Below are 21019 nucleotides of genomic sequence, written 5' to 3' on the forward strand. Positions count from 1 at the left end.
ATTTTTTTACAAATGGTGGGTAGGGAATTCAGGTCCTTGCCACCTGCATCCAAGGTACAGGGTTCAAGCCTGAGTATTTCTGCCCACCACTATGTGTTAACAAGGGCATTTCACACACACACACCCACACACACACGCACACACACACACACACACACACACACACACACACACACACACACACACACACACACAAACACACACACACACGCACACACACACTTTGGTCTGAATAAACAGCTACGAGATATTTCCACTAAATGCCTTGATTACTGAATAAACAGCTACGAGATATTTCCACTAACTGCCTTGATTACTGAATAAACAGCTACAAGATATTTCCACTAATTGCCTTGATTACTGAATAAACAGCTACGAAATATTTCCAGTAACTGCCTTGATTACTGAATAAACAGCTACGAGATATTTCCATTAACTGCCTTGATTACTGAATAAACAGCTATGAGATATTTCCACTAACTGCCTTGATTACTGAATAAACAGCTACGAGATATTTCCACTAACTGCCTTGATTAAATATACACACACGAGCTGCCTTAAATGGAGCTATTCACACACCTTACCTGTAAATGGGTCTGGAAAGCCAGGTCCAACTCCATTGCCTGCGCTCGACTTAACGCTTCCCTGCAGGAGCTGTGAACACAGCTTACCTCACTCCTGATTGGTCCTGCACTCAAAATCCCTGCTTACCTCTCTCCTGATTGGTCCTGTCTGCGGCTCAAGCAGTCCGGAGTTCCTCTCTTCTGTGCGGTCGTCTACCACATGGCATCTTGGGCATCTGCAGGGCAAAAAATATCTTCTCTGCATCTGGACTGCTAACTCAGGCAGTCAGAGTTCGCAGAGATTCCTAGGCAGTCTGAGTGTGTCCTCGCATGCGCTGCAGTTCCGGTACTCGGTAAAAAAAGAAATTTGTTTTTAAAGTTTATGTTTTATGTTGTGTATTTCTTTTATTTCTAGGTGGGAGGGCTGCAGTCCTGCAGACCGATAGCATGAGCCGCCCCTGGAAGTATTTTAAATGTGAGGTATAAGGAGTCTTATTGGTGACTGCTGCTGATGCTACAGATATTAAATAAACAAAGCACTTTTTCTTAACTTTATTGTATCCAGGGTTTATACTGTAACAAGATAAAGGCTAGATATAAGCAATATAAAGTTGTGACCTCGGGGTGCTGGAGGATGTGAAAGTCTATTGATCATATATGTGTAGTAAAATATAATAATTTAAAAAGCACCAAATAGACCAGCAAGGCAGCACGGAGTTCAATATATTTATTTTAATACTTAAATAACAGACTAGTTTCGGCAAACAGCCTTCTTCAGTGTAAGACAGTACAGTCAAGTTCCTTTTACTCATCCATTTAAATACATAGCATGAGCCAATGAAAAATTGAGCTCATGAATATTCATGAAATTAAAACATATTTCTTAGACTTAATGTTTTTCTCATACAAATATACAGTGGGTAACATATATAATAAAGTCAATCCTGAACAGAGAAGATAGCAACCCAGAATAAATGTATACATATAATTTGACATGTTGTTAGTATAGTATAGCATATCTGTCTAGCCATATAAATATATTTATATTTATCTTTTTATTCTGTACTTTGATCAACTGGCACTAGATATTGAACATAAATTAGCCAATACCACCAATGGTATTGTATATCAAATACTTATATTGAGATGGCTCAGACTCGCTGTATCAAAAAGGGGGGGGGGGTTGCAGTTAGGCAAATTGGGTGATCGACATATCCTGAGTATATAACTATAACCAACAATGGTGAAAATTAAGAACCAAAAACACAAAAGCATAACCTCCAAAACTGGAAATGTGATGATGAGTACAGGTAATTTCAAGTGATAAGTATAAGTGTGTTAAAAATAACATATATAGGTGCTAGTCAAAAGGACCAGCATATTCTGGGTACATGTTGTTCATACAAACACTAAAATTTTCCACCTGACAGTTTACTATACATAGACACCGCCCATATCATAGTTGGTGCTACAAAACGGCCCATATGGCTCAATATTCAAAACTCTGATCTATACCGAACCAAAGTATATTTAGGTTCATTATCCACATATATAAAACCAGATGGTTTCAAAAGATGAATGTGACCCAAGGCTTAGTATCAGATTAATCAACATTATTGTTACAAGATAACCATGTTCTCCTATAAGTGATCATTCAGTCCGGGATGAAATAGACCCCCCAATGTAGTAATCCAATATTTCTCTTTTTGATCCAGTAACCCATGCCAACCTTGTTTATTTGTTCTGTCTCCAGAAATACGATCAATAACCATAAAACTGAACTTGGCCTGAGGATGTTTCAGTGTATGTTGATAAAGGGCACTGGTCTCCTTATGGTTTTATATCACTGCGGTGTTCATTCATTCTGAATCTCAAAGCTCTAGAGGTTTGTCCAACATAGAATGCCCCACAATAACAGGAGGCCAGGTACACCACCCAATCGCTACTGCAATTACCAAAGATCTTAATGTCAAATATTCTGCTGGTATTACGACTGGTAAACTCCTTGGATTTAAGCATATGTGGGCAGGATCCACAATGGCCACAAGGAAATGAACCAATAAGTTCATCACCATGAAGTGTCAGTTGTTTATGAGTAGTACCCCACTTGCCATGTGTTTGAAATGTGAAAAGTAGGAGCCTAGGGTTTTACCACGTTTATATGAAAAAGACATCGTGGTCCCAAAATACTTCAGCTTGTCATTAGCCAGTAGAATATTCCAATGTTTATTGATAATGTTTCTGATCATATTGATATTTCTGCCATAAGTAGTGATAAATCTGACACATGTACTGCGAGAGGATTGATTTTTGTTCTTAATCTGGTATTGTAATAAGTCATCCCTCTCTAGACTATTGGCTCTACTCTGGGCAGACACAATATCAAATCTATCATATCCCCTATTGGTAAACCTCTGACTGAGGTCCCTACTGGCCAATTGATATTCCTCTATGTTTGAACTAAGACGTTTGATACGTATAAATTGAGATATGGGAATACTCCTGATGGTGTGACGGGGGTGTAAACTTGATGCATGTAACAAGGTGTTATATTGCGGGTACTTGCGGAAAACCTTGGTGGACAAAGTATTATCTGGGTTCCTGTAAACAGTGACGTCCAAAAAATTGATGGAATTTTTATCATACGTTACCGAAAATTCAAGTCCCCAGACATTGTCATTAAGATACTCAACAAATTCCCGCAAGTAACCCACATCAGCCCGCCACACCAACCAGCAGTCGTCCAGGTAACGTCTCCAAATGTCCATTTCCACCTGAAAGATGTTGTGTGATATATCATATATCATGTATTCTTCGACATAGGCCATGAAAAGGTCAGCATATATTGGAGCGAAAGATGCCCCCATAGCTGTTCCTTGTAGCTGCCAATAACATTGGCCTTGGAAATACAGAACATTCTTATTTAGCACATGTTCAGACATACATATCAAAAGGGTGTTAAACCCAGGTGCATATAAGTTGACCCTTTCCAACCAATATTGAATAGATTGCAGACCCGCCCAGTGGGGTATACTTGTATATAATGATTTTACATCCAATGTACATAAATACCATTCGGGTTCCAATTGGGTCTCCCTGATTAACTGCAAAAATTGTGTGGTGTCCTGCAACCTAGATCTTATATGTCCCAAAAGAGGTTTCAGATATTTGGTAAGGAAGGCCGATAAGGGTTCGGTCAGTGAGCCTATTCCAGAGACTATTGGTCTACCAGGTGGTTTGTTTAGAGACTTGTGGATTTTGGGTAAAAGATACAATATCTGTTTGGAAGGTTCAGAAACCATAAGTGAATCCAAACATTTCTTGTTTATAATACCCTCCTCAAAGGCTAACCGCAAAAAGGAGTCAATCTCATCCTTAAATACTGGTGTTGGATCTATGGACATGTACATGTAACACTTAGCATCAGACAGTTGGGTTAACCCTTCCTGGACATAATCCGCAGTGTTCCAAACCACAACTGCACCTCCCTTATCAGCAGGGACAATAACTATATCTTTATTATTACATAAGTTATCCAAAGCTATCCTATCATCCGGAGTTAGGTTGCTAGCCAACATGATATGTCCCATATTCTCAAAGTGAATATCCTCAAAATAGTGTCCATAAAGATGGAAACGTGTTTATTCACAGGAGGTTGGAATGAGGACTTACCAAAACGGAAGTCCTCAGATGGTTCTGACTTGTTATCATCAAAGAACAATCTAAGATTTAGAGTCCGGCAAAAAGCCTGTAAATCCTGTACTATGTGATATTCCTGGCTGAAAAATGAGGGAATATAGTTCAAACCCTTGTTCAAGAGGGCAACCTGTTCATTTGTTAGTATGGTTTTAGATAGATTCAACACATTCTGAGTTGGCCCTGACATATCTCCTATTTCAGGAAGTTGTCCAAAAGTCCTTGAAAGGAGACCGGAGTAATTGGTCTTTCTGTGCTTTCTGCCCCCCCGGTGTCCCTTGCCCCCTCTAAAGGGGAAATTTTGTTTGTTTTCTTCCTGTTTGGTGAGACCCTCTCCCCTGACCCCTCAAAATCCGTGAGAGAGGATTCATCACCAGAGCTGTCCCCCTTCTTTTTTAGAATTGAGCGAGGTCTCTTTTTGGTGCGACTGGGCCCTGACCTAACCTGATTGGTATCCGCAAATCTAACTGATCTGCTGAAATCAAACGGTTTGCCCCGTTGGTAATCTGAGAAGTCACGATGAAACTTCTTAATTTTCCGTTCCTTCAAAGTTTTTTCATGCTCCGTCAATTCTATGGACAGTTTTTTAATATTATCCTGATATTTCAAAGAGGATTCAAACTTTTGAACCTCAGAACATATATTTTTGATTTCAAGTATATTGGAATCTACTGTCCTTTCATAATATTGTAACAAAATGTTCACAAATGTCATGGATCCCGTCTGAAGAGCCTCCTGCCAATCTTGGTTTAGTTTGTCATCTGGTCTCCCCACTAGAGGTTGTGTTCGTATTCGTAATCCCCTGGGAGCCATGTTTTGTGCCGAATATGCTTTAAATAACTTAAGATGCCAGATGTTTGATCTAAGGGTTTTGAATGCTTTGGTGATTGAATGAAAAAACATATCACAATCTACCAAAGAAGTCTGAGCCGAATTGACCGGATCATTGCTTGGCAATTTCTCAATACCAAATACAGCTATGTCTTGCCGATCAGCACATAATCCAGACAGAATACTATTTAGATCCATGTTGTGAATAATATTTTATATATGCTACTATTAATGATTGATGGAGCACAAAAAAGCAACAAAGGAGTGTAATATTTCAACCAAATTAGTAGTACAATAGTCGAAAGGCCCAGTGGCACCAAAAATTGAAAGATAATTAGACACCAATCCAAAATGAAGAGTCACAAGGGTGGGCAGAAAGCATGGATTAAACAGAAAAAACAAAAAAAACAAGGACTAATGAATCCCTATGGGAGGCAAGACACCATGAATAGCACAAAAAGTGAATTACAGTATTCCATATAAGACTGTTAGCTTGTATACTCAATTAAAGCATCCAAACCTAAGGATGGTTAAATGTTAAATAATCCAATGGTTAAGTCACGATTCCAATAAATCGCTGATATCTGCCCCAATGAACCTGACTATCAATTATAAGTAACGGCTAATACTAGACGTTAAATTCAAATGCTAGGACACACAACTGAGAATATTTGATCACTGAGAAAATGATCAAAACACTGGATCCGCTGAGGACACCATACACTCCATAAACCATGAAAGGATTTTATATGTATATAAAGAACAACTGATTAATAATGCAACAAACAAATATGGACCTTTCTAAAGAACCAATTCGAGTGGTCTGATTAAATAGTATTCCTTTGATCAAACAATGCCCCACTCACAGCTGGATAACTCCTCTGATCACTATACAATTTATTATTGTTTGTATTATCACCCATATAAAATATTCATCCGATTGACACACAAAAATAATTGGTGAAAAATGGTACAAATTTTAATTGTGTTTGGGGGACCGAGCAGTGGCCCGTTTCTAAAAAGACAAATAGACTGGTAATTGGCAATGAATTGCAAATATAATTACTGTAAATTCTAATATTGGTTAGTACAACAATAAGAGTAGTATTTCCGTTTGTATGTTACACACTTCTGAGGAACTGTAATCCCAGACACTCAAAATATAACATAATATAATGAAATTACAACAGTTGTTGTCCCTCTTGGACTCATACACCAGAGTAATTGCAATTATAACTCAATACAATTAGACATGCAGCCTGTGTTCATAAGTTATCCTCTCTATAATGGTGTCCCATATTAAATATATATAACATACTAAGGTCTAAAGCGCCATTATACTGAAATATATTATAATGATATAACAAGTATAATCACAACTATTCAGATATATTGTGTTCGCTTTACTCAGTACCTATAACCAACTAATATATTGGGGAGGGATATCATAAATGGTCATATGACTATTTTAAATGTGTCAGTATATTGGGGTCTGAGACGTTGTGTGAATTAAGCCCAGCATAACCCAATTCTCAATCTAATTGTCACACATTACCAGTCTATTTGTCTTTTTAGAAACGGGCCACTGCTCGGTCCCCCAAACACAATTAAAATTTGTACCATTTTTCACCAATTATTTTTGTGTGTCATTCGGATGAATATTTTATATGGGTGATAATACAAACAATAATAAATTGTATAGTGATCAGAGGAGTTATCCAGCTGTGAGTGGGGCATTGTTTGATCAAAGGAATACTATTTAATCAGACCACTCGAATTGGTTCTTTAGAAAGGTCCATATTTGTTTGTTGCATTATTAATCAGTTGTTCTTTATATACATATAAAATCCTTTCATGGTTTATGGAGTGTATGGTGTCCTCAGCGGATCCAGTGTTTTGATCATTTTCTCAGTGATCAAATATTCTCAGTTGTGTGTCCTAGCATTTGAATTTAACGTCTAGTATTAGCCGTTACTTATAATTGATAGTCAGGTTCATTGGGGCAGATAGCGATTTATTGGAATCGTGACTTAACCATTGGATTATTTAACATTTAACCATCCTTAGGTTTGGATGCTTTAATTGAGTATACAAGCTAACAGTCTTATATGGAATACTGTAATTCACTTTTTGTGCTATTCATGGTGTCTTGCCTCCCATAGGGATTCATTAGTCCTTGTTTTTTTTGTTTTTTCTGTTTAATCCATGCTTTCTGCCCACCCTTGTGACTCTTCATTTTGGATTGGTGTCTAATTATCTTTCAATTTTTGGTGCCACTGGGCCTTTCGACTATTGTACTACTAATTTGGTTGAAATATTACACTCCTTTGTTGCTTTTTTGTGCTCCATCAATCATTAATAGTAGCATATATAAAATATTATTCACAACATGGATCTAAATAGTATTCTGTCTGGATTATGTGCTGATCGGCAAGACATAGCTGTATTTGGTATTGAGAAATTGCCAAGCAATGATCCGTCAATTCGCTCAGACTTCTTTGGTAGATTGTGATATGTTTTTCATTCAATCACCAAAGCATTCAAAACCCTTAGATCAAACATCTGGCATCTTAAGTTATTTAAAGCATATTCGCACAAAACATGGCTCCCAGGGATTACGAATGAACACAACCTCTAGTGGGGAGACCAGATGACAAACTAAACCAAGATTGGCAGGAGGCTCTTCAGACGGATCCATGACATTTGTGAACATTTTGTTACAATATTATGAAAGGACAGTAGATTCCAATATACTTGAAATCAAAATATATGTTCTGAGGTTCAAAAGTTTGAATCCTCTTTGAAATATCAGGATAATATTAAAAACTGTCCATAGAATTGACGGAGCATGAAAAACTTTGAAGGAACGGAAAATTAAGAAGTTTCATCGTGACTTCTCAGATTACCAACGGGCAAACCGCTTGATTTCAGCAGATCAGTTAGATTTATGGATACCAATCAGGTTAGGTCAGGGCCCAGTCGCACCAAAAGAGACCTCGCCAATTCTAAAAAAGAAGGGGACAGCTCTGGTGATGAATCCTCTCACGGATTTTGAGGGGTCAGGGAGAGGGTCTCACCAAACAGGAAGAAAACAAACAAAATTTCCCTTTAGAGGGGCAAGGGACACCGGGGGCAGAAAGCACAGAAAGGCCAATTACTCGGTGCTCCTTTCAAGGACTTTTGGACAACTTCCTGAAATAGGAGATATGTCAGGGCCAACTCAGAATGTGTTGAATCTATCTAAAACCATACTAACAAATGAACAGGTTGCCCTCTTGAACAAGGGTTTGAACTATATTCCCTCATTTTTCAGCCAGGAATATCACATAGTACAGGATTTACAGGCTTTTGCCGGACTCTAAATCTTAGATTGTTCTTTGATGATAACAAGTCAGAACCATCTGAGGACTTCCGTTTTGGTAAGTCCTCATTCCAACCTCCTGTGAATAAACACGTTTCCATCTTTATGGACACTATTTTGAGGGATATTCACTTTGAGAATATGGGACATATCATGTTGGCTAGCAACCTAACTCCGGATGATAGGATAGCTTTGGATAACTTATGTAATAATAAAGATATAGTTATTGTCCCTGCTGATAAGGGAGGTGCAGTTGTGGTTTGGAACACTGCGGATTATGTCCAGGAAGGGTTAACCCAACTGTCTGATGCTAAGTGTTACATGTACATGTCCATAGATCCAACACCAGTATTTAAGGATGAGATTGACTCCTTTTTGCGGTTAGCCTTTGAGGAGGGTATTATAAACAAGAAATGTTTGGATTCACTTATGGTTTCTGAACCTTCCAAACAGATATTGTATCTTTTACCCAAAATCCACAAGTCTCTAAACAAACCACCTGGTAGACCAATAGTCTCTGGAATAGGCTCACTGACCGAACCCTTATCGGCCTTCCTTACCAAATATCTGAAACCTCTTTTGGGACATATAAGATCTAGGTTGCAGGACACCACACAATTTTTGCAGTTAATCAGGGAGACCCAATTGGAACCCGAATGGTATTTATGTACATTGGATGTAAAATCATTATATACAAGTATACCCCACTGGGCGGGTCTGCAATCTATTCAATATTGGTTGGAAAGGGTCAACTTATATGCACCTGGGTTTAACACCCTTTTGATATGTATGTCTGAACATGTGCTAAATAAGAATGTTCTGTATTTCCAAGGCCAATGTTATTGGCAGCTACAAGGAACAGCTATGGGGGCATCTTTCGCTCCAATATATGCTGACCTTTTCATGGCCTATGTCGAAGAATACATGATATATGATATATCACACAACATCTTTCAGGTGGAAATGGACATTTGGAGACGTTACCTGGACAACTGCTGGTTGGTGTGGCGGGCTGATGTGGGTTACTTATGGAATTTGTTGAGTATCTTAATGACAATGTCTGGGGACTTGAATTTTCGGTAACGTATGATAAAAATTCCATCAATTTTTTGGACGTCACTGTTTACAGGAACCCAGATAATACTTTGTCCACCAAGGTTTTCCGCAAGTACCCGCAATATAACACCTTGTTACATGCATCAAGTTTACACCCCCGTCACACCATCAGGAGTATTCCCATATCTCAATTTATACGTATCAAACGTCTTAGTTCAAACATAGAGGAATATCAATTGGCCAGTAGGGACCTCAGTCAGAGGTTTACCAATAGGGGATATGATAGATTTGATATTGTGTCTGCCCAGAGTAGAGCCAATAGTCTAGAGAGGGATGACTTATTACAATACCAGATTAAGAACAAAAATCAATCCTCTCGCAGTACATGTGTCAGATTTATCACTACTTATGGCAGAAATATCAATATGATCAGAAACATTATCAATAAACATTGGAATATTCTACTGGCTAATGACAAGCTGCGAAGTATTTTGGGACCACGATGTCTTTTTTCATATAAACGTGGTAAAACCCTAGGCTCCTACTTTTCACATTTCAAACACATGGCAAGTGGGGGTACTACTCATAAACAACTGACACTTCATGGTGATGAACTTATTGGTTCATTTCCTTGTGGCCATTGTGGATCCTGCCCACATATGCTTAAATCCAAGGAGTTTACCAGTCGTAATACCAGCAGAATATTTGACAATAAGATCTTTTTTAATTGCAGTAGCGATTGGGTGGTGTACCTGGCCTCCTGTTATTGTGGGGCATTCTATGTTGGACAAACCTCTAGAGCTTTGAGATTCAGAATGAATGAACACCGCAGTGATATAAAAAACCATAAGGAGACCAGTGCCCTTTATCAACATACACTGAAACATCCTCAGGCCAAGTTCAGTTTTATGGTTATTGATCGTATTTCTGGAGACAGAACAAATAAACAAGGTTGGCATGGGTTACTGGATCAAAAAGAGAAATATTGGATTACTACATTGGGGGGTCTATTTCATCCCGGACTGAATGATCACTTATAGGAGAACATGGTTATCTTGTAACAATAATGTTGATTAATCTGATACTAAGCCTTGGGTCACATTCATCTTTTGAAACCATCTGGTTTTATATATGTGGATAATGAACCTAAATATACTTTGGTTCGGTATAGATCAGAGTTTTGAATATTGAGCCATATGGGCCGTTTTGTAGCACCAACTATGATATGGGCGGTGTCTATGTATAGTAAACTGTCAGGTGGAAAATTTTAGTGTTTGTATGAACAACATGTACCCAGAATATGCTGGTCCTTTTGACTAGCACCTATATATGTTATTTTTAACACACTTATACTTATCACTTGAAATTACCTGTACTCATCATCACATTTCCAGTTTTGGAGGTTATGCTTTTGTGTTTTTGGTTCTTAATTTTCACCATTGTTGGTTATAGTTATATACTCAGGATATGTCGATCACCCAATTTGCCTAACTGCAACCCCCCCCCCTTTTTGATACAGCGAGTCTGAGCCATCTCAATATAAGTATTTGATATACAATACCATTGGTGGTATTGACGAATTTATGTTCAATATCTAGTGCCAGTTGCGATCAAAGTACAGAATAAAAAGATAAATATAAATATATTTATATGGCTAGACAGATATGCTATACTATACTAACAACATGTCAAATTATATGTATACATTTATTCTGGGTTGCTATCTTCTCTGTTCAGGATTGACTTTATTATATATGTTACCCACTGTATATTTGTATGAGAAAAACATTAAGTCTAAGAAATATGTTTTAATTTCATGAATATTCATGAGCTCAATTTTTCATTGGCTCATGCTATGTATTTAAATGGATGAGTAAAAGGAACTTGACTGTACTGTCTTACACTGAAGAAGGCTGTTTGCCGAAACTAGTCTGTTATTTAAGTATTAAAATAAATATATTGAACTCCGTGCTGCCTTGCTGGTCTATTTGGTGCTTTTTACTTGGTTTGGACCGTGCATTCCCTCGTGCATAGGACTTGGTTTGCTCAAAATATAATAATTTCCCATATTTTATACAGGTGAAATTTTAGAATAATATTCTTAGTTGATGCTGAAGACAAGGGACATTTTTTTTTCTTAGCAAGTAGGCCAGAAAATGGAAATAATTATTTCTTGCATTTGTAAAGCTATTGGCTGTTTTTTTTTTTTTTTTATCAACAAATGCCTGCAGTTGGAATCAACAGGTTCAAGTAATTAATCAAGAAATCGAGAACTAGCTCAAAGAATTTATGGGCATTTTTATGAGGTCTCAATCAAGAAAGAATCCAATGCACTATTTAGACATCTTGAGATATTTTCAGATCATGTTTTTAAATTTGTAGTGGTGCATCAGGTTAAAAAGGGATTCTAGGGGGGTCCCTGGAAAGTATTTTTAGAGCAAAAGGACACCTGGTGACAAATGTTTTTAAATGCAAGCTTTTCCCCTGGTTTAAATGATGCAATTTCCATTTCCAGTTTACTAAAGTTAAAGGTTTATGACAGGTAATATTCCTGTCAGTTTAGGTAAAGGTTGTAACAGCAGAGAAATACATATGCATGTATATACATATATATTTTTTCCCAGCATAAAAATGGTTAAACTGCTTAGGTCATTATTCTAGTCTTTCATTGGTATAAAGTTTTGAATTTGCTGATGTATAAATTGAGTGTGTTTTTTAAAATACCTTTGTCTGAGGAAGGTAGGAGATTGTTCTAAACGAAAGCACTTACAATAAATGGTTTTATCTTGATTCAGCTTGTTTGACTGAGCTGCATTTTCCAGTACTGGTTTATTCCATTTTGCTTTCTTCTGCTGTGCTGCCTTTTTAGTGAGATTCCTGGCTTGTTGGTGTTTGTTTTACACAGAGCATAGTATCAAGGCAGTGGTGTGTATGTGTGTGTGTGTGTGTGTGTGTGTATTTGTGTACATGTGTAGCTGCATGTGTGAGCGAATGTAAAGGGATGAGTGTTATCAGGTGAGCGAGAGTGTGTGTACATATGGGGAATGTGTGAGTGTGTCTGAGTGTACAATCTGGCGAAGTGTGTGTGTGTGTGTGTGTGTGTGTGTGTGTGTGTGTGTGTGTGTGTGTGTGTGTGTGTGTGTGTGTGTGTGTATATACATGAATGAAAGATATGATTCAGGTGGTTTGCCATACCTTTACATTTATTTATTTATTTATTTATTTCAGTTTGATAACCGAGGAAGTCCACTAGACCAGAAGAACCCATTTTCAGTGGAGGCCCGGAGAGAAAAGCTCCACAACTAGGCAAATTATAATATAAAACAGTACAAAAACAAGTAAGTTACAATATAAAAACAGTACAGTATAAACAGTAGTAGAGAGCTCATACATGTTAAAGTGAGATAATAAGACAAAATAAGATGTAGTTAACAAGAGGCAAAAAGTACAATTGGTAGTATTTACATCATATGTAGCGGAAATAGGTCAAATATTCTTTAGGCAGTGTAACATTCAGAAAGTAGAAAACGCTTTAGTAAAAGTGTACAATTGCAGGGTATGTGTGTCAAAGGCTGGAGTTCAGAAAGAGAAAAATATAGTACAGTAAGTAGGGTAGATAATTCCCCTTTTCCCCTACACTAAGAAGCAAATCTGCAATATTGGGTGGTGGGTATACTAGACACCAGGTATGCTCTTTATTTTGTGCCCTAAAGGCATTTCAAAAGATAATAGACTGTGTTTTACAGCACAAAAGATGTCAGGTTGGGAGGAACACTAGATACCAAGACTATTCTGTGTATTGTGCCCTATGTTATATGGGTTGGAGACGGTGGCACTGATGAAAAGACAGGGGTCAGAGCTGGAGGTGGCAGAGTTAAAGATGTTAAGATTTGCATTGGGTGTGACAAGGATGGACAGAATTAGGAATTAGTATATTAGAGGGTCAGCTCAGGTTGGATGGATTGGAGACAAAGCCAGAGAGGTGAGACTGCGGTTTGGATATGCTGAGGAGGGATGCTGGGTATACTGGGAGAAGGCTGCTAAGGATGGAGCTGCCAGGTAAGAGGAAAGGAGGAAGGCCTAAGATAAGGGTTATGGATGTGGTGAGAGAGGACATGCAGGTGACTGGTGTGACAGAACAAGATGCAGAGGACAGGAAGAAATGGAAAGAGATGATCCATTGTGGTGACCCCTAACAGGAGTAGCCAAAAGAAGAAGAAGAAGAAGATGCCCTAAAAGGCACTTAAAAAATCAAGACACATACCATCAGTATTCACAAACAGCTCTTTAGCAGAGCTTTACCCCTCTACTGTACTACCATACACCACTATTACCACAAGTCTTGAGGAAAAAAAACAAGTTAAAGTAGAGGGGAGAAGTTTCAAACCCTGTAGTCCCAGTACACATGTAGTAGAACATTAGTCCTCTGCATCACCATTAGACCCAACAAATACTCTTAACATATTACCTTAAGTCTTTGAAAAAACTATTACAATAAAAAGAGTGAATTTCAAACCTTGCACCCTTGATATAGAAAGCAGTTTAAACAGAGTCTTAACTCTCTAAACTAACTGAGGAGGTCTTGTGTTTGAGTGTATTTTGTACACTATTAAGAAATATGCAACTCTACTGGCTGGCATTATTCACTGACCACAATGGTCTGTGAGTTATAAGGAACAAGACATGATCATACCTCTCAAATGTCCAGATTTTCACAGATTGTCCAGATTTTTGCCTCTTGTTTTTGGTCAGTTCCTCATAAAATGTGTGGTTTAGTAGCAAATCACTCTGGATTGAAATCACTAAATAATTATATGCATTTGAGTTTCAGACTTCATTTCTTTCAGAAAATGCATGCTAAACAAATCATGTTATTCTAGCAACTTTCTAAGTTTGTAAGAGCAATATTTAAAATCTGTCCCTCTTTTTAGGCCTTTGTCCCTCCATTATTTTAGGCTTTGTCCAGATTTCTTGCACTAAGAGTTTGAGAGGTATTGGGCATGTATAAAAGGCAACACCAGGAGAATCCTGTAAAATCAGGAATAGTTTTAAGTTACTACATGGATTCAATTAAAAAGTTAATAGAGCAACAGGTCTGGTATCACAATGTACTTTACAAACAATAAGAAGGAAACTCTAACACTTGGCATTATTGGCTGACTGTAAGGATATGTGATTTATGAGGGCAGAGACAAAAATAAAATGATACAGCAGGGATGTGCTCTTAACTCATGAAATATATTAAAGGAATGTGTGTGTGTGTGTGTGTGTGTGTGTGTGTGTGTGTGTGTGTGTGTGTGTGTGTGTGTGTGCGTGTGTGTGTGTGCGTGTGTGTGTGTGTGTGTGTGTGTGTCTGTGTTCGTGTGTGCGTGTGTGTGTGTGTGTGTGTGTGTGTGTGTGTGTGTGTGTGTGTGTGTGTGTGCGTGTGTGTGTGTATATACCTTTGTGTGGGATAGTGAATCAAGTGATGCTTGTGCCAACTCAATGTATGGGCTGCTACTGGTGACTACCACATGAAAGTGCTGTTCTGCACTCAAGGTAATTATGGGTGATTTGAGTCATGCAAATTAACCACTAATGAGGTATTTCATCATTGTGGCTAACATGCCTCTGAATCACATTTTCTGTAATTGTGGAAACAGTTCCCTTTGGCTGCAGCTCCTACTGCTGGCAGTGGAGTTGTTTCTAAATCCCCAGGCAAAGACAGGATGCAGTGTAATGAAGTAGAAATGAGACACTGGCACTTTTATACCGATCTGTTAAAAAGAAAAGAATTTAAGGAATGGGCAGTGGAAAGGATATAGTGCAGCCACGGTGGTGCAGTGGAGGGTGTCCACAGGGGTGCAGCAGTTAGTGCTGAAGCTTCACAGCAAGAGGTTCTCTGGTTCGATTCTCAGCTGGGTTGCCTTCTGTGTGGAGTCTGCATGCCCTCCTTGTGGTTTCATGGGTTTCCGATGGGTGCTCCGGTTTCATCCCAAATCCCAAAGACATGCTGTAGGTGGATTGGACACTCTAAATTGTCCCTAGGTGTGAATGTGTGCATGTGTGTGTGCCCTCTATGGAAGGTTGGGCCTGGCAACTTGACACCGTAAAACACCACTGCAATTGTTCTGCAGATTGTTATTCCGCTGTGGTGACCCTAACTGGGAAAAGCTGAAAGAAGAAGGTAGTGGAAAGGATATGAGAATTATTAGGGAAGACAAATTTATTCAGAAGGTATAGCTAGGGAATGGGGTAAAAATAAAAAAAAATGAGTTTACAAATATATAGAATTAAGAGAGAAAGAAATACAAGAAAAATTAATATGAATTATTACAGTGGTTGTCAAAGGTTGAAGTATTACAAAAAACTGGAATTTCACAGAACAATAAAATGAGCAATTGCTTAGTTCTAAAGGGAAACTATAGAAATATTTGGTTGATATGCATGAGTTAAGAAAGGTTGCTGTTAAGCAAGTATTTGTAATATACGCGGCTTCTCAGCGCTTCTGTGGATCACTAGTGATATCTGCATTGCTTACTGTACTTATTTCCTTGTTTCACTTGAAAGAAAGTTACTGTTTGTCGTTTTTTGCATTTAGTTACTTGTAACACATTGCACTCAAGTTACCTGGCACTTGCTCACTAAAGCAATTATATAAGTCAGCACTAAAAATTAAAAGCACTACACCCTCACTCCCCACTGGCCCTTGTTTTCAATTATTAAGGAATTCCCAATATTATTCTAGCATGTCCAAAGGTCAGTTGTCAATCTCCTCTCTGGTCCAGCTGGTGAATCTGGGAATCTTGAGGCAATGTTATAACTGCCTCATGTACACAGACAACCCTCTCCTCCTCCCACATAACACAAATACTTGCGAGAGATGCAGCTATTTAGCCAAACTGGAGGCTGAGTTCTCTCAACTCAGGACTGGCAAGACCAGACAGGAGGAGAAGGCTACACACACCACAAAACCAGCCTCACATAATGCTACCACACCACTGAATCAAACACATAAACACACAAAGACATACTCGGAGGCTCTGAGTAAAAATTTACCCAAACAGCAGAGGCCTCCAAAGCAGACACCCAAACAACTGCTACCTCAAGACACCCAACAAGCAACACATAAACCACAAAAGCAGTGTGCAAAGCAGTCACAGCCCTTAAGGCCAAATACAACACCAAACATACTTGTCATAGGTGACTCCATAGTCAGACACACTGACGTCCCACTCACCAGGCTGAACAAGGAGAGGGTCACAGTAAGCTGCCTATTGGGCGCTAGAATCCTCCACATAAGACAAGCACTCGGGTCACTCCACGGCAAGTACAAATATGACACAGTCATTGTCCATGCTGGTGTGAACGACCTGAGATGTACCTCCCTGGAATACATGAAAAGAGACATAGAGGAGCTCTCTGATTATGTAGCCCAGGCAGGTATGACCCTGACCCTGAGCAGTATCCTTCCTTCACCAAGAATGATGCCACAATATAGAGACAAGATGATCAGCTTTAACAATTGGCTTAATGTCTGGTGTCATTCAAAGGGGATCCAGTGTCTGTCTGCCTGGGATGACATGCTTGACAAGCCACGCTGCTTCGCAAGGGACAGCTTGCACCTGTCACCCCTGGGATTCCGGATATTGGCTAAGACTCTTGCCACCCCCATAGTGCCTTTTTTAGGCAAGGCTCAAATTCTAAACCTACCACCCTAGAAAACAAAAATGGTAAGAAACTGACGGTAATGCTGCTCAATGCCAGAAGTCTAAATCTCAAAATGCACGCACTCGAGGCCCTTCTCAGTATGGAGAACATCGATGTCTGTGCTGTAACTGAAACCTGGTTCAAGGCTCCTGAGAGCACCCCGGCACTATTAGGTTTTACCTCATATCATGCTCCGCCCCAAAACCCGGACCACACCACAAAAGGAGGGGGTGTATCCATATTCATAAAGGATACCCACACCTCCAGGTTGGTGGCAACGCACAAAGCTTCGGAAACCATCCAGGTGCAACTAACCATAGGCAAAACTGCTCTACAAATTGTAGCATGCTACAGGCCACCCTCTCAAACTCAGGAACCCTACACAGCCTTCCTGAAGACACTGGAGGGTATAAATGTATCTCCAAACACCATCATATTGGGTGACTTCAACTACCCGAATATAGACTGGGAACATTACTCAAGCCCTAACTTTCTAGCCCAATGGTCCTGGAGTTCATAAATTCAAATGCCATGCAACAGCTAGTCACTGTTCCCACGAGAGGAGAAAATATACTAGATCTCATTATCACAAACATGGGGACAAAATGCTCCACACCAGAAGTATATCCCTCATTGGTGAGATCTGATCATAAACTAATCTCACTGGAAATCCACATCCCGCCCCCACCCCAAACAAAAAAGACCACAGTGAAGAACTTCTCTAAAGCAAACTTCACACTACTCCAGACTGGTGTGGTATCCTTCAAGGCCCCTGAGCCAGTGGAAACCACAACCCAAGCTGCGGAAGCCCTTACAAATGCCTTCTATGAACACCTCCAGGACTGCATGGATCAGGCAATCCCAAATAAAACTAAGACTCTTTCCAAAAAGGGCAAACGTCCAGTCTGGTGGACCCCAGCCATTAACAAACTTTACAATAAGAGGAGAAAGCTATTACATGATAGAACAAAATCCATAAAAGGGAGTCACCCCTGATCATTATTAGTAAAAAAATACGAGCACTCATAAAATCAACTAAGGCCAATTTTGAGAAAAAAATTGCCATGGATTCAAAGGACAATCATAAGGCCTTTTTCAGCTATGTTAGGAACCTGGGTGGAAACTCCCAGATATGCTCAGAATTAGTCCAAAATGATACAAATATCACTGAACCTACAGACATTGCCAACATACTGGCAGACAGGTTCAGTGCAAACTTCACTCCCTTCTCCCCCCCTAAAGGAGAGATAACTATCCCAGCGGAGTGTAGCCTCCCAGACATCTCAAATGCGCAGGTGAAAGCTGCTCTCTCTAAAGCTAAAAACACAGCATCAATGGGACCGGATGGTGTCCCTGGCTGTGTGCTACACGAGCTAAATGAGGAATTAAACCCGCACATAAGGCAGCTGTTTAATCTCAGCCTTACCACAGGATACGTGCCCAAGGAGTGGCGTACGGCAACTGTGGTCCCACTCCACAAAGGCGGTGCCTCTATGGACCCTGGTAATTACCGCCCCATAAGCTTAACAAGTCTAGTCTGCAAAGCTATGGAGAGGATCATAATGGAGCTCATAAACAAAGATATAGGGGACTTGCAGACATTGGACCCGACCCAGTTTGGCTTTGTCAAGGGAAGATCATGCCTTTTGAACTTGGTCGACTTCTTCAAACAGTCACCAAGGCCATTGATGAGGAAAGGCAGTCCATACAGCCTACCTTGACCTTGCAAGGCTTTCGACACAATACCCCACTCGGGTATTGTAGAAAAACTTACCAGCTTAAATGTAAACCCATATGTCACAAGATGGGTTGCAAACTGGCTTAAGGACAGAACCCACAGGGTTAGAGTTGCTGGCTCTATGTCAGACTCCAAGCCGGTCACAAGTGGTGTCCCACAGGGCTCGGTCCTTGGCCCCCTATTGTTTGGCATCTACTTCTCAGAAGTACAGGCCAACATGGGAGGACTTTGGCTGACAAAGTTTGCAGACGACTGCAAACTGGGCGCCATAGTGGAAAGTGCATCGGACATGGATATCCTTCAGAAGGGACTCATGGAAACAGATAGCTGGTGCCAGAGCCATGGCCTGAAGTTAAACGCCAAAAAAATGTATAGTCATACCCTTCGGGAAAAACAAGGTAACCCCAAGCTACCATATAGGTGGCAATCCACTAAGCACAGAAGAGGTTATCAGGGACCTGGGGACCCAGGTTGACAGTGGCCTTTCTTTTGACACTCACGTTGCTAAAGTGGTTAGAAAGACCTTCTACATTGCCCACCTGATCATGAAGGGATTCACATCCAGATCTAGTGAGGTCATTGTTCCCCTGTACTCTTCACTTATCAGACCAATGATCGAGTACAATGCCCCATTCGGGATGTATCTCACCTGACATCTGCAGCAATTGGAGAGACCCCAAAAGTTCCTCACCAAAAGGATAAAGGGACTCCAAAATCTGTCATATGCTGCCAGATTGAAGAAACTCCAGCTCTATTCAGTCACATACCGTCTGCTCAGAGGTGACATGTGCCTGACATACAAGGCCATGTCCAACCCGGAATTAATGGACATGCTCCACCTCAAAAAATCCAAATCCACCAAAACCACTAGAGCAAGCGACTTAAACCTTAGCACGGATATAAATAGGACGTGCTGGAGGGATAGATTTATCACTCAGAGACTCCCTATGCTGTGGAAAAAAATCCCGGTCCATGTGAGGCAGAGCACCTCGCTGGCTCTGTTCAAGAGAAATCTTGACCTGTGGATGGGAGATCGTAGGTTTACCCCGGGAATCATCTCTGTGTCACTGCTGGACAGAGGCACAACAAACTAATGGGCACAGTATTTTTTCATATAAGGGGTGGCGTAGGCCACAAAAATTTGGGCTAGGCTTATAAATGCCTTAGGGCAGATAGCCTAGTATAAACCTATAAACCTTTTTACATTATCACAAAATATAGGCACACATACATTAATAGAAAAGAAAACAAACCATATTAACATTTGTGAATTCACACTTTATACATTACATATACGTTTTCTTTCTTTTTTAAAAATATTCATCCATTACATAAATTGCACAATTTCTGCCTTCCATTAAACCCTATTTTTCTTTCTGAAATTTATTATGCATGTATTATTCCTCCAAATCCCATGTATTTCTGTGTAATTTGCTCCTTCCCTTTTTTTACTAAAGATCCCACCTCTAGTTCTTTTATCTCCTGTACAATATTCAGTACTTCAATTACACTAGAGCACAAATACTCTTTTCACAATGAGTTAGGCAACAAAAAGTAAGAAAAAGTTGTTATCAAACTTAGGGAGCCTATGACAAAAAAATAATCAGAGATCCTATAGAGTTATTTGAGACATTTTGGAAATTATATAAAAATGTGTATAAAGCAGAGGAATGAGGAAACTGAGAAAAGTCACAAACTGAAATATTTATGGGAGACTTGATTATGTCAAGCTTAGAGGAAGATGAGGCTCAAGAGTTAATAGCTGTGATAGAAAGCAACAAGGTAAAAACTGTGAGGTATAATCAGGTAGCAGAGAATTCCCCAGAAAGAGATGGTATTTCTGTAGAAGTTTGGAAGTCAGGAGGGAAGAAAGTGATAAAAAGTCTGGAAGCTTTTGTTTAAAAAAAATTGAACAAGAGGGACAGTACCATCATCTTGAAAGAAAGCTGTGGGTGATCCTGCTTAACAGAGACCAAGTTCGATTTTAAACCAAACCATGACTATAAAGTGCATCAGACTGTATATATACTAGCTAAGAGAATGTCAAATGTGCTGCCAAGAGTGATAGATATGGATCAATGTAGT

This window comes from Protopterus annectens, chromosome 2.part1 (genome assembly GCF_019279795.1).
Source record: "Protopterus annectens isolate FY-2018-M chromosome 2.part1, PAN1.0, whole genome shotgun sequence".
In the NCBI taxonomy this organism is placed as follows: Eukaryota; Metazoa; Chordata; order Ceratodontiformes; family Protopteridae; genus Protopterus; species Protopterus annectens.